The sequence below is a fragment of the Patiria miniata genome, unplaced genomic scaffold (genome assembly GCF_015706575.1).
Source record: "Patiria miniata isolate m_02_andy unplaced genomic scaffold, ASM1570657v1 HiC_scaffold_13, whole genome shotgun sequence".
NCBI classification, from domain to species: domain Eukaryota; kingdom Metazoa; phylum Echinodermata; class Asteroidea; order Valvatida; family Asterinidae; genus Patiria; species Patiria miniata.
Genome location: NW_024037051.1, coordinates 376,809 through 390,146, shown reverse-complemented (window position 1 = coordinate 390,146; position 13,338 = coordinate 376,809). Strand labels below are relative to the sequence as shown.

General features: G+C 41.7%; 1 pseudogene; it reads left to right on the top strand.

The window, feature by feature from the left end:
• Positions 1 to 380: 380 nt before the first annotated feature.
• Positions 381 to 13,096, top strand: LOC119719466 (annotated as a pseudogene).
• The last annotated feature ends 242 nt before the right edge of the window (positions 13,097 to 13,338 follow it).

Genomic DNA, 13,338 nt, shown 5'->3' with positions numbered 1-13,338 from the left:
CGCGCCGGGGGGGGGGGACGAGCGAACTCCCCGTACCCCGGCCCCCGAAAGATATTGTGCAGGGAAAGAAAACGAGTGCCGAGTGCAGTGGGAGTTAACTATAATGGAAACCTGAAGCCTTGTTAGGGCCCATCCCAAATCTTTTCAATTTTTTTTTATTATTTCGTGGTAAACGCGTTTTTCAAAAGGAGACCTCCTTTAATTTTATTTAATTATAAATAGCGAGTGAAGTTCTTACAGGAGGTGTTATTGAGGGCGCTGTTCACTGACCCAATAACACAACAGAGTTTGCCTTTTGACATTTCGGTGAGCTGAACGAAAAAAATGGCGACAGAAATTGGACAGACAGACTGCAGATGCCACCTTAGTTCTACCGCCAGAGAGAAAGGGCTGATTAGGCGGGAGAGAGCAAAAATCGACCAGTTACAACAAGATAAGAACAAGGTAACGTAATGCGTAGACGACCGTAGTTCATTCGCCACAATAAACAACATTGGTTTGATCATTGATGCGCTGAAAGTGAAACTGATTCTTTCAGGTTAATTTTTTTGTGTGGGAAACAATGTAACACAAGTAACAGTTAGACCCATCTGATCTCGACGCTACTTTTGTGGTCGTGCACATAGTATAGGTGGGGGGGGGGGTGGATATTTTCTGACCAATGGAAAATTTGTTTCTCAATCTCAGTCCAAAATTCTTTTTTTATTAGGCCAGTCAACATTGATTTTTAGGTTTTCAGCACTCAGTATTGAAACAAAATTTCCGTACTGGATCACCACTTTTTTCAATTAATTTTCAAATGCCAAAAGTTGCATCTTTTATGGCTATTTCCTCCACTTTTCCCTCCTCTACTCTCATCCTCTCCTTTCCTTTATTCTGATTTATTAATCAGTCACTTACTTCATCGAGATTGGAACCTCGGACTCTTGCTTGAAACACGAGACTTTTAACCGCTAGGCCGCGCACGATCGCTATTGCAATGATCAATCTTTGGACGTATTTGAAGTATCCATTGAAATAAACTAAATATTCATGAGAAAATAAATATTCATTATGACGTATTGCACTATCATTGGCCGGCTCATGCGTTGTCATGGTTGTCGATGTCATGCGTATAACGCATCGCTGTCTTCCAGACACTTCAATCACTTCAAAGTTTTGACCCGCTGCTTCAACTGCACGACGTGTGCATCCAAAATGTGCTCTAAAAACACATTTTTCCTAAAAAAAAATCGCATCCTTTGTTTGTTTTTCGTTGCCGCTATCTTGAGTGGCCTGTGACCTTCTGGTTGGCGATCCCATTAACAAAACAAGAAATGAAAATTAGGGTAGGCATGATATCCATTATATTTATTAGCCTACTGTTCGTGTCATACAAGATGCCAATTCTTCGACGAATCGTTCTAGAAAAATTCCAAGGATCATATACGTTTCCCGTAGGTTGTTCTGTCGAGTGTTATTAAATCCTCAAGTGGTCCTAAATAATTGTGCAAATGTCACATCTCTTCGGATCCTATAGGAACCTGTAGAAGATGTAAACAAACTATAAGAATCCTACAGGATTCCTTTACGATTTTCCTTTTCCTACCTCCCTGGATTCCTGCACCAACACCATCAATTTAAACGACAAGTTCTGTCCCTGTTTTATTCAAAGGCTTCTTGAGAAAAACCCTGCCATCAAGAACCTCTTCCCATTCGGCAAGCTCAACTTGTCCCCCGAGAAACTAAAGGACAACGCGGACCTGCGTGCCCACGGCAAGAATGTCATGGAGACGATTGGCACGGCAGTGGAGACGCTGGACAACCCGGGAAAACTGGTACCTTTCCTGAAAGATCTCGGAGCGAGGCACAATGCTTATGGCACCAAACCGGAACACTTTAAGGTACCATACACTGAGACTAACAACCATCAATAAAGAAACATCCTTGGACACCTTCAGACTTCTCCAACGACTAAAATGAGAAGCCATTACTGAGGGGCACGACGCTAATATTGGCAGGCGATACGCGCGCACTCACAGCTCCTCGACCAATAGGGTTTTTCCAACTAGGCTACACGCGCCTTCAAATCATGTTAAGAACACGTGTGATGTGAGGCGAACACGTGGCATTAGCGTGGTAATGCCGATCAATTAGTCTATTTGCGAAATAAATTAAGTGAGGTTACTCTTCCCCCCCCCCCAAAAAAAATATTCAAATACATTAAAAAGACCGGTAACGACATCTTACCCTGAAAATGTATGCTATTAATCATCTCAGATTCGTCGCTGAAGCTTTTCCCAATGCTTATTGTCTTTTTTAAGGCTGTCAAAAAATCAACGTGCGAAATCATGAATGCATATCAAATCATCAATGCTTATGACGAACTCATTGAAATGCCCCCTTTTTTCCCAAGAACACATTCAATGAGTACTTGTAAAATGTTGCAGAACTCGCGAAGTGGAAGATTTTGGTCCACATTTTTCTGGCACAACTATGAGTCTCATTTTCATTTACATCCAACTGTTTCTCGGGTATGATTCCCAATTTAAAAGTATGTGCGAGTTCCAACAATCACTTGTTTATTTTGTCAGCCTCTTGCGGAAGCCTTAATCTTTACCCTGAAGGATGGTCTACCGCCGAAGGTGTTCACTGCAGAGGTGCAAGGAGCCTGGGAGAATGCCTTGAAAGTGGTTGCAGAACTCATGAGTGAAGCGATGAGGTATAATAACTATAGAACCTATCAAAAAGACAACAGTGTTGAAGTCGAGTACTTGCGATGGATCATTAAGTACATTACATGTCCGCTCACAATTAATCGCACGTCAATTCACAGCTGTCCAATTCAAAGTATAGTAACGCAAGATGAACAATACAAAAGCGAAGGAATGCCTTTGTTACAGTTCATTTGTGCAGCCTGTGGCTTGACTTGCCTCCATTCAAACATTATTTTTGTGTTTGTCTTTAATGGTTTGCAAAAAAATGCAAACTTCTCAATAACGCCGGAGTAAGCGTGTTCACGATTTAACATTCTATGGTGTATACACAAAAGGTTACCGTCTTGTTGTTGGAATGCAAAATACACTTCCAGTGACAGAAAAGTGACGTATTCGTCATAAACCACATTTCATGTTGTTCGATTAAAGGAATGTTATTGCCCCTTGGAGTTCCCAAGTCAGAGTACGTGAGTCTTATTTCACCTATTTTCTTGCACTTTTTTAATTTCCATATTGAAATGAGCACGTCATAGACTATTCAAACGGAAGATCGCGATAGCCTGAAATATTTTCCACCCTTTGCCATTCCACCAGTTGCCTGCAATGTACCTGCTGCTAAGTCGGATAAGCTGAACTCTTCAAGGTTTGAATTTGAGGACTTGTGAAAATTGGTTATTGGAAATATCGCTAATTGTTAATCTTGCTTACTGCAGGAGCGATGATGCTGATGTTGGACCGATGTCTCAAAGAGACAAACGGCTCGTTCGTGAGTGCTGGAAGGTCATACAGAAAGACATGGTCAACTTGGGTGCAGCCCTCTTTGTAAGGTAAGCACACTTCAGTTACAGAGGAGCTTAATGCTGGGTCTTTACTTAGGTCAATCATACACTTGGATACCGATAAGTAAAACCTAAAGGACTGCTGCGAAAGTGTCCGAAGTCCTGATGTTCTATAGGCAGCTGGTCAACCCTACACCTTATCAGCTTATATACTGTGTCATCTTCTTGGCAAAAAACCTTCTTTTTAAAAGGTTTACAGTGATGTCCTAAAATTTTTGTTATCAGATTGTTGGAAAAGAGCCCTCCCATTCAGAACCTCTTCACCTTCGGTAAGCTCAACCTGTCAGCGGAGAAGCTGAAACGAAACAAGGATCTGAGATCCCACGGACAGCGAGTCATGAGTACCATCGGTGCGGTGGTCATGGGTCTGGATGACCCAGACATCATCGCTACCATCTTGGAAGACCTTGGAGCCAGACACCAGATGTACGGGGCCAAACCCGAGCACTTTCCGGTAAGAGTCTTGGACTTGTTACGTTTATTATTGAAGATTCACTCCTACAGTCGGAAACTAGGGACTAGGCGTTTTAGAATGAAATTTGTTCAATCGTAAAGATCGAGTTTTCACTCGAGCTTCAACTAAAGTGGTTCTTTTTCAGACTATTTCAATCGAAAATGAGAGTGATTTTCATTCTAAAACGTCTAGTCCCTAATTTCACTCTTTAGAATTTAGAGATGTATATGCTAATATTTTCATACTTGACATATCGTTTTGGTACCTAAAACATCATTCGTTAACATATAGTTTATACAGATAATTGAGTAATCTATCACTTTTTGCAGATTTAGTCGCGTCCATCACAAATCAAATCACAGTTCAATCGCAAGTTGGGTCACAAGTAACAGGGGTTGAACAATGACAAAATGATACATTTGTCTCAGTTTTTTTGTTAATGACTCGTGAGTAACATGAGATGACTTGACCTCCACCTTGATTTTTTTGGGTGTGGTTGTGTTTTTATTGTAAATAAAGATGCCGCAAAACAAAAGTCTATCCAGAAGACCGTTCATTTTGACTAACCATCGGGGATATTCTCTTTCGAACTGAAGGCACTGGTGGAGGCGCTCATGCATTCCCTGAAGAACGGTCTGCCGCCCAAGCTGTTTACCCCTGAGGCTCAAGAGGCTTGGCAGAACCTGATGAAGATGGTGGCTACGTCCATGAGCAAAACAATGAGGTATGACCTCAGGAACCACTCAGAGGCCAATTTTCAGTGGCTCTTCCTCGGCACAGAAATTTGCTAAGAACAGATTGTGATTTTGCTTAGCACAACTAGGTTACCATGCAAAAAGCCACAGATGTGTATTGCGTTTGACTGGCTCTAAGTTAGCATTTCTAAATTTGCTAATCAGCATCTTCTTTTTCGCAGTTCAATGAAATTGTCCCCTGGTCTCCATAATAGTCGAGTAAACATTGGAACCATGAAGTCGATATAAGGGTGAGAGTCGACTCAAAGTTGGTGACTGATGATCAACAAAACCGTTATAGCTTACAATATCCGGATTAATAGGTGCCAAAGGTTCAAACTTTGGATCTTAACAAAATGAGAAAATATTTCACATGCACAATTTAATTGCCGTCAATAATTAGGCCGATGGTAAGCCTTTGCCGTCTCTAAATCTCCTTGAGCTATTTTTTTCCCAGGAAACGCGCCCGCCGGCCAGGGTATGCATTAACGGGTAGTACAGGAACCGGGCACCCTATTGAAGTAAAACACGGGTACCGGGGTTCCCGTGAAAGAGACCCAACCCCAAAATTCAAATCCCGGAAGTTCTCCGATGGGCTTAGCTTTACGGTGAAAACTGCAACTTTCACCAGCGTTATCTGTTGCCCGTTAAAATGCACATAAACGTAAAATCTGTTTTGGTTTTCCAGATGGCCTGATTTTCATTTTGAAAATTCCTCACAAATGGCATTTACAACTTTTCTTTTCACTGTCTTAGAAGTTACTAAGCTATTTGTAAAGTTGGTTACGGGTACCCGATCCCATAATCTGGAACCGGTTCCTGACATCAGCGGTCGGGTGCTCGGGTACCCGGTTCTGATGCACACCCTGTATAGTTAGTTCCCTTAATTTGTCGCTGACCTGTATGCATTGTCAGACAGTTCTTGGTTTTCCCATTGGACCGATCCAGTAAGCACCGCCCCATGGTGTTCTGACCAATCACAACCTTGATTTATGTCCGATGTGCGTGCACAAAAGTTCGACATGCGTGCACGCGCGTATGATGCGCGCGGCAGGAAAATGCAGCGTGGCATTGGAGAGGAGCACGTGTTAATTTGCCCACGTGCGCAGTGGGTGGGGCTTACTGGATCGGTCCATTGTCAACCGGTTTGGCTTACTGCTTATGAAATAGTTCTTACACATACTGAGTTCAGATGAAATAAATACAGCCAAACCGAGGACAGCCGGCCGAGTTTCAAAGTTGACCCAAACCGGGTACTCAAAACTACACTCACTGACGACAGAAATTGGCATGAATGTGTGTGCCGCCTTAATTGTGTTTCAAGCTAAATCAAATACTAAAAGTGATTTTGTTTTCGCCAAAATTAATTGAACAGGAGCGGCAGTAGCGAAGATGAGGGGCCGATTTCTTCCAAAAACAAGCGCCTGGTCCAGGCTAGCTGGAAGATCATGGAAAAAGACGCAGTTAACCTGGGAGCAGTCCTTTTTGCCAGGTGACAATGTTTTTTAAGCCTCCTAGTTGACAGAGGGTTGACAGTGATCTATAAATCAGAAGGACATTAATGAAAATTGTTCGTACAAACGTTCTTATTTAAAATCTTTGAGTATTGGTTTGGATAATCTATGCATCACGAATTCCACGATGAAATTCCTTAATGTCGAAGTGTTTTTTTTTTTTCGTATTCATTATGAAAGACTTTTGGAGAAGAATCCTTCCATTCAGAAACTCTTTCCCTTTGGCAAGCTGAACCTACCGCCGGACAAGCTGAGGCAGAACCCGGACCTGCGAGCCCATGGCAAGGGGGTCATGGAGACGATTGGAATTCTGGTTGCCAGTCTCGACGATCTTAAGGACATTGTTCCTACGTTAAAAGAACTCGGCGCCAGGCATAACAGTTACGGCGCCAAACCAGAACACTTCCCTGTAAGTTTTGTTTTTCGAGTAATATTACATATTGGGACAGGGTTTGACGGCTTCCTTTGGATCTCTCACTATTAGACGCCTTAGCTATGTCTTTGAGACTTCTCTACAGGTACTATCATGGGATGTGCGCAGGTTCAAACTCTGCACTTCTCGTTCCTCCATCGCGTACCTTAACCAACTTTACCCACTCTACTCGCAGTTTGCTCTCATCCATATACCGTTTTTGTCATCCAAGCCCTGGTACAATGAAGTACTCTTCAAGTTGCTTTTCTCGTACCGTCTCACTGTGGATCTCCTCACTTTTTTTCCTTTTGGTTTCAGGCCTTGGTTGAAGCTTTCATGTTTTCCATGAAGACTCGAGTTTCGGCAGAGGTGTTCACGGCTGAGGTGCAAGAGGCATGGAGGAACGTCTTGAAGGTTGTGGATGTTACCATGAGCACCTCTATGAGGTAACCTCTCAACTCTCAGCTTTGATAGATCAATAAATCAGTACAGATGTTCTATAGTGTAATACACTCGCATAATATGCATTTGACTTCTCCTGATGTCATCTGCACGTCTTGAAGGTGTTAAATCATGTTAGGCTGGTGAGTCGATCTGCAAAATGCACTGAGAATAATTAATTCAACGGATTCTTGCCAATTCAAAGCCTATACATCTTTGTATTAGTCTTATTCCTTTTGTGTCCTCTTTTGATTGGTTCCTTCCTTCGCAGCAGCCATTCGAACGGTGCATCAGATGTAACGATATCTCCCAAAGACAAGCAGCTGGCACAGGGGAGCTGGAAGTTCATTCAAAAAGACTTGGTCAACTTGGGCGCCAGTATGTTTGTAAGGTTGGTAGACTATTTTTTTCTCATAACAATGAAGTATGAAAAAAACACCTAGGAACGTCTATGAAAAAGACACAAAGGAACGCACGGTTTGGGGAGTCAGGGTGGCGCAGTGACGGTTTCTTTCTTCGCCTCCCAGATCCACCTCTATGTGGCCTGGGTTCGATTCCTGCCCGGACCTTATGTGGATCGGGTTTTCAGTCCCTACCAGATTCTGGGGGTTTTCCCTGAACATTCTTCTCGGGGTGTCCTCCTACCTGTAAAACTATCAATTCTTTTCATAGTCTCCTGTATACAGGTTTCCTCAGGCTTTCGAGCTACAGTGCCTGGGGCACTTTTGAGGAAACATTGGCTTCATTACCAGAAAGAAATAAAACACACAAACACACAAACAAATACCCCAACAACCCAACAAACAAAGCATAATATTATTTACGAATGCATTCTTCAAATTAAATCTGTAAATTTTATTCGAAGGTGTACAATCGAATGGCTTTTTAATAGTCGCATGCATGTTGTCAGGAGATTTTACCTCCACACGGGGAATTTATTCATCTTTGGCTGTCTTTTTCGTCATTCAGGCTTCTGGAAAAGAATCCAGGCATACGGAAAACTTTCAGCTTCGGTAGGCTCAACTTACCGCCGGACAAGCTGAGGCAAAACCCGGACCTGCGAGCGCATGGCAAGGGGGTCATGTTGACGTTTGGGACTTTGGTGTCAGGAGCCGACGACCTGGGGAAAATCATTCCTATGATGGAAGACCTCGGGGCTAGGCATAAGACCTACGGCGCCAAACCTGCGCACTTCCCGGTAGGAATGCCCAGTTAACAAAAAATATTTTTTTGTGTTAATGGAATTTGCTTATTAGTATTACAAGGCTGAAAGTCACTCAATGGAAAGGGCTACTATAAAACAAGGAACAGAGACGGGCACAAGGGTCGCTTGGCCCTGGCCTGTACACCAAACAGTCCTAAAGATACGTGCTAAATAAGGCTACATTAATTGTCCTTATCTGAAAACATCTACAAGGCCTAAAGGGTCTCTTGACAGATCATGTTCAATAAAGAACCCCTTGGCCACAGGGTGATCAGCAAAGATGTCGTTATACCTTTACCTTCCCTGTTGATGATTTTTCACAATCTAAATGGACATCACCGTTTGGGGTTTCAGGCTATCGTTGAGGCGTTCATGTACTCCTTGAAGAAAGGTCTGTCACCCAAGATATTTACGCCTGACGTTCAAGAGGCATGGAGGAACATCTTGAGTGTGGTAGCTGTTACAATGGGCAGCACTATGAGGTATGCTTCCTCCGCCACCTACATTATTCGTTACACCTTTTCAAATCATTTCCTCCATTCCCAGTGGTGCTTGTAATGGCGCTTCATACCAATGCCTCAAAGCGCTCCGCAATAGATATTTGTTGTTACCCCTGTTCATAGAGTTGATGAAAAATAGAGGGCTACTGAAGAGTTCATAACCTATTTCCAGTGTCGTAGACGAGACCTTTTATGGGACCTCAAACACTTGTTCATAATAGAACATTAGATTCGATTTAAGTGCAACGTGAATTGAATAAAAAACTTTTTAAGCTTTCACTTTAGGCATAAAATAAATAATGATGGATTGTTTAAGTGTTAAATTAAGATCTTAACCTGTTATTTGATTGAAGGCTGTGAAAGGTCAATGAATATTGATAGTAGTAGTTTTCCTTCGACAAATAATGACAATTTTACTTAACTTTAAAAAAAAAAAATAAAACAATCGAAACATACGCGGTCGGGAAAGGTCTTTTGAAAGGTGTCTTCTACATCAGTGCAAGTTTCATGATAGCTTCCTGTCATGTTTAATTTATCTTGTGTCACTCGTTATTCCTTTGCAGTAGCGATGAATCTGGAGTGTCAGAAGAGGAATCAACGGCATCTCCGATATCTCCCAAAGACAAGCAGTTGGTCCAGAATAGCTGGAAGTTCGTTCAAAAAGACTTGGTCAACTTGGGCGCAGTTATGTTCGTAAGGTAAAGTCCCCTGATCGTCTGTTCAAGAAGACACAGTCTTTTTAATCGACCTGCTCAAAAGAACATCCCGGATAAATTGTCAAAATATCCCAAAGGGATAATAAAAGCAACTTTTAAAAGACTAAGACCCATGCACTTTAAAGCAAGTAAAAACATCATCATACACCAAAAAATCTTGCTTTTCAATGACATTCTCGGGAATGCATGTAGCCCAAAACGAAACATCCAAGCTGCATTCAACTTGACCTAAGCTCGATAAGAATTGGAACCCTTTCCATCTATAGAGCATCTCTGATGATAACTGTCCATAAATTAATTAATTCAATATCAAGACCGGCATGCCTGTTCGCTTTTCTAAAAGGCTTCTGGAGAAGAACCCTTCCGTGCAGAATCTCTTCTCCTTTGGCAAGTTGAACCTGCCGCCCGAGAAACTGAAACAGAACCCGGACCTGCGCGCCCACGGCAAGGGGGTCATGGAGACGATCGGCACGGCAGTTGCTGGGCTAGATGACTTGGGGAGGATAGTTCCTATCCTAGAGGAAGTCGGAGCTAGACACAAGATTTACGGCGCCAGACCTGAACATTTCCCAGTAAGTTATGTTCCCAGATATTTTTTTCACACTCTAAAAAGTTCCGGGTCATATATTGACTTGATTCTTTTCTTGGTCAAAAATTACACCTTTTCGGGTCAAACTGACACTTTTTATGGTCAAAATTACACTTCACTGTATCATTTTCCGGGTTATTTTGGCTTTGAAGTATCAGGTTGATAACAAAGATAAGGGGGGGGGGTACCTGAAGATGGACTGGATACAGATGTTCTCAAGGATGGTATACATTTGGTTTGTTTTCATTGCAGGCTGTTGTTGAGGCATTAATGTATTCCCTCAAACAAGGTCTGTCACCAAATGTCTTCACGTCTGAAACGCAGGAGGCGTGGCGGAACATCTTGAAGGTGGTTGATGTGACGATGAGTCGAACTATGAGGTAGTAACATTTTTATTATTTTTTTTAAATTGTTTTTTAACGTAAGGTTATATACAGATGCTTGTACATAAGCGCCTCTATATGAGGTTTATAGTCAAAAACAGAATAAAGAGAAATCGTAGGCCTAAAGGAAATTATTTAATTTTGTCAAAACGTACTGGTCAGATTGGTTGTTGAACAGGAATTATCAGAAACTGCCTTCTACCCAGTTCGAAATATGGCAATGTGTATCTTTTGGCAAAATGGGAGTCCCATATTTTCATCGTGATAAGACAAATGAGTTATTTTATGTTCCAATAATCATTATACAACAGACTGGATGAGAACGGAAATTCAGAGGAGGGGCTGATATCTCTGAGAGACAAGCGTCTGGTTCAGAAAAGCTGGAAGGTCATGCAAAAAGATTCCGTCAACTTGGGCGCCGCACTTTTTGCCAGGTTGGTTATCTGATTTTCTTTTTTTCATTTCTATTTTTGTTTTAATCAACCAGGCCGGGTCTGCTGCCAACCATGAATGATGTTGTTGCTGAGTCTATTATTTTTAATAATAAAATGACAAATAAGATTTAAATTTCCACTTTCTACGGGCGTTTCCAAGCGCTCTCTTCACGGTGTGTGTGCCATTTGACACAAACAACGTTTTGACTCAAAAGAGTGTCATTATGACACGGAGGATTGTCATTTTGACATGGAAGAGTGTCATTATGACACGGAGGATTGTCATTTTGACATGGAAGAGTGTCATTATGACACGTAGGTTTGTCATTTTGACATGGAAGAGTGTCATTATGACACGGAGGATTGTCATTTTGACCTGGAAGAGTGTCGGGGCAAATCTGGCCGGATTCAGAGTCGAATCTGACCCGGAACTTTATAGGGTGTGTAGCTGACTGAAAGGTTCCAATGTTTTCTTTGAATGTCCAAGGTTTCTGGATAGGAACCCATCCATTAGGGAACTCTTCCCCTTCGGGAAGTCGTCAGTTCCTCCCCAGATGCTGAAACACAACTCGGACCTGCGAGCTCACGGCAAGGGGGTCATGGAGACGATCGGCACGGCAGTTGATGGTCTGGATGACCTGGGGAAGATAGTTCCCATCCTGAAGGACCTTGGGACTAGACACAATGTCTACGGCGCCAAGCCTGAACACTTCCAGGTAGAAAACAGAACCAACCAACCGACAAACAATAACTTTAACTGTTTAGGTGCAAACAGATTCCAATCCCGGGTTGCTGATGTAACTTTACATGTTGCTGTTATTCAAAATGACATTTTTATTATCTCTGATTTTAAGATAGGATAAACGTTGTTAAAAGCAGGTGGTATTCCCACTGTCTATACCCAGCAAAATGGCACCATTCTAGCGCCCTCATTCGTTAAAAACGAGCGAAGGTAAAATCTTTCACAAATAGATGTGAAGAAAGGAACAAATCAAACTCACAAACAACAAACGGAGGAAAACGATCCGACCTTAAGTAACTGTCGTTTTTCAGAGTATGAGACAGCCAAGTGCACGAATATATAGACAATCGTATATAGACATTCCCTTGGTCACACTAGGCAATACAGGGTGAGTAAAAAAAAGGAAACCAAATGGCAGGACCATTTTTTAAATGAAATTCAGCATGTAGCACTTTCAAGATCTAGGATATGAAAGCCCAATTAATCAGCTTTTTTTTTAGTACAAAAATCATTCAAATCACTCGTGTACTTTTTAAGTTACGGAATTTTAAACAAACACCGTTTTAAAGTTCTGTCCACGGATCACAAAAAAAGAAAGTGTTCTTTTAGCAAACGAAAATGATTCACACAATCCCTATGTGAATTGGGATTGTGTTTTAAATTGAAAAGTACAGGAGTGATTTGAATGATTCTTGTGCTGAAAGAAAGCTTTTTAATTGGGCTTTCATATCCCAGATTTTGAAAGTGCTACATGCATGCAAAACTTTATTAAAGGATTGGTCCTGCCATTTGGGTTTCCTTTTTTGACTCGCCCTGTACAAGTGAAATCGGTAACGCAGACTCAAAACAAAGGTGAACAAAAAATCACACAGAAGTCATCAAAATGGCAAAAAAAGTGCGATTGGAATTTTTTGTTTGGTCCTTATTCGGCAACGCGATGGCCACATAAAAACCATGATCATATCAGAAACGTCAGTTCTATGTGGTGTATAACAAAAGAGCGGTTCTAAATTAGCACGGTGTGGTATCTATATTGCACCTGTGGTTATAGTCTGGTTCAATATAGGTACCACAAGGTGCACATTACAGAACCATGGTTTTACAGAGTGGTCTGGTATCCAGAATACATTGCCATTATCCATCCTGGTATATTGTCTTTATTTTGATGCAGCCCCTAGTGGACGCCTTCATGTATACCATGAGAAATGGCCTGTCATCCAAGGAGTTCACACCAGACGTCCAAGACGCGTGGAAAACATTTGGAAGGTGCTGGCTGAAGTTATGAGCAACGGCATGGAGTAGAATCTAACTGCAGATTTTTATGCGATCACTTTAAAATGTGATATAACCTTATTTTTGAGACGGCCATATTAAATTGAAAGCAAGGTAGAATCGTCATTTTTGGAACTTGCGAAAAGAAATGAAAGCAATGACATAAAGTTAATTACAAGTTAATGCCAGTCTGCTCTGATGAATAATTTAAAATTTGTGATTAACCATGCCCTAATGTTTTAAGCCACATTTAAAAAAAAACCTGAAAGTGAGGCTAAAATGAATACATAGTCTGGCACCATCCCATTCAACAGGTCACAATTTATAAAATACATTCAGGGAACACGACCAAAATGGCGTCCTGGTGAATCGGGTCCATGGTCCATTAGTCCTCCAGTGTCAAGTCAC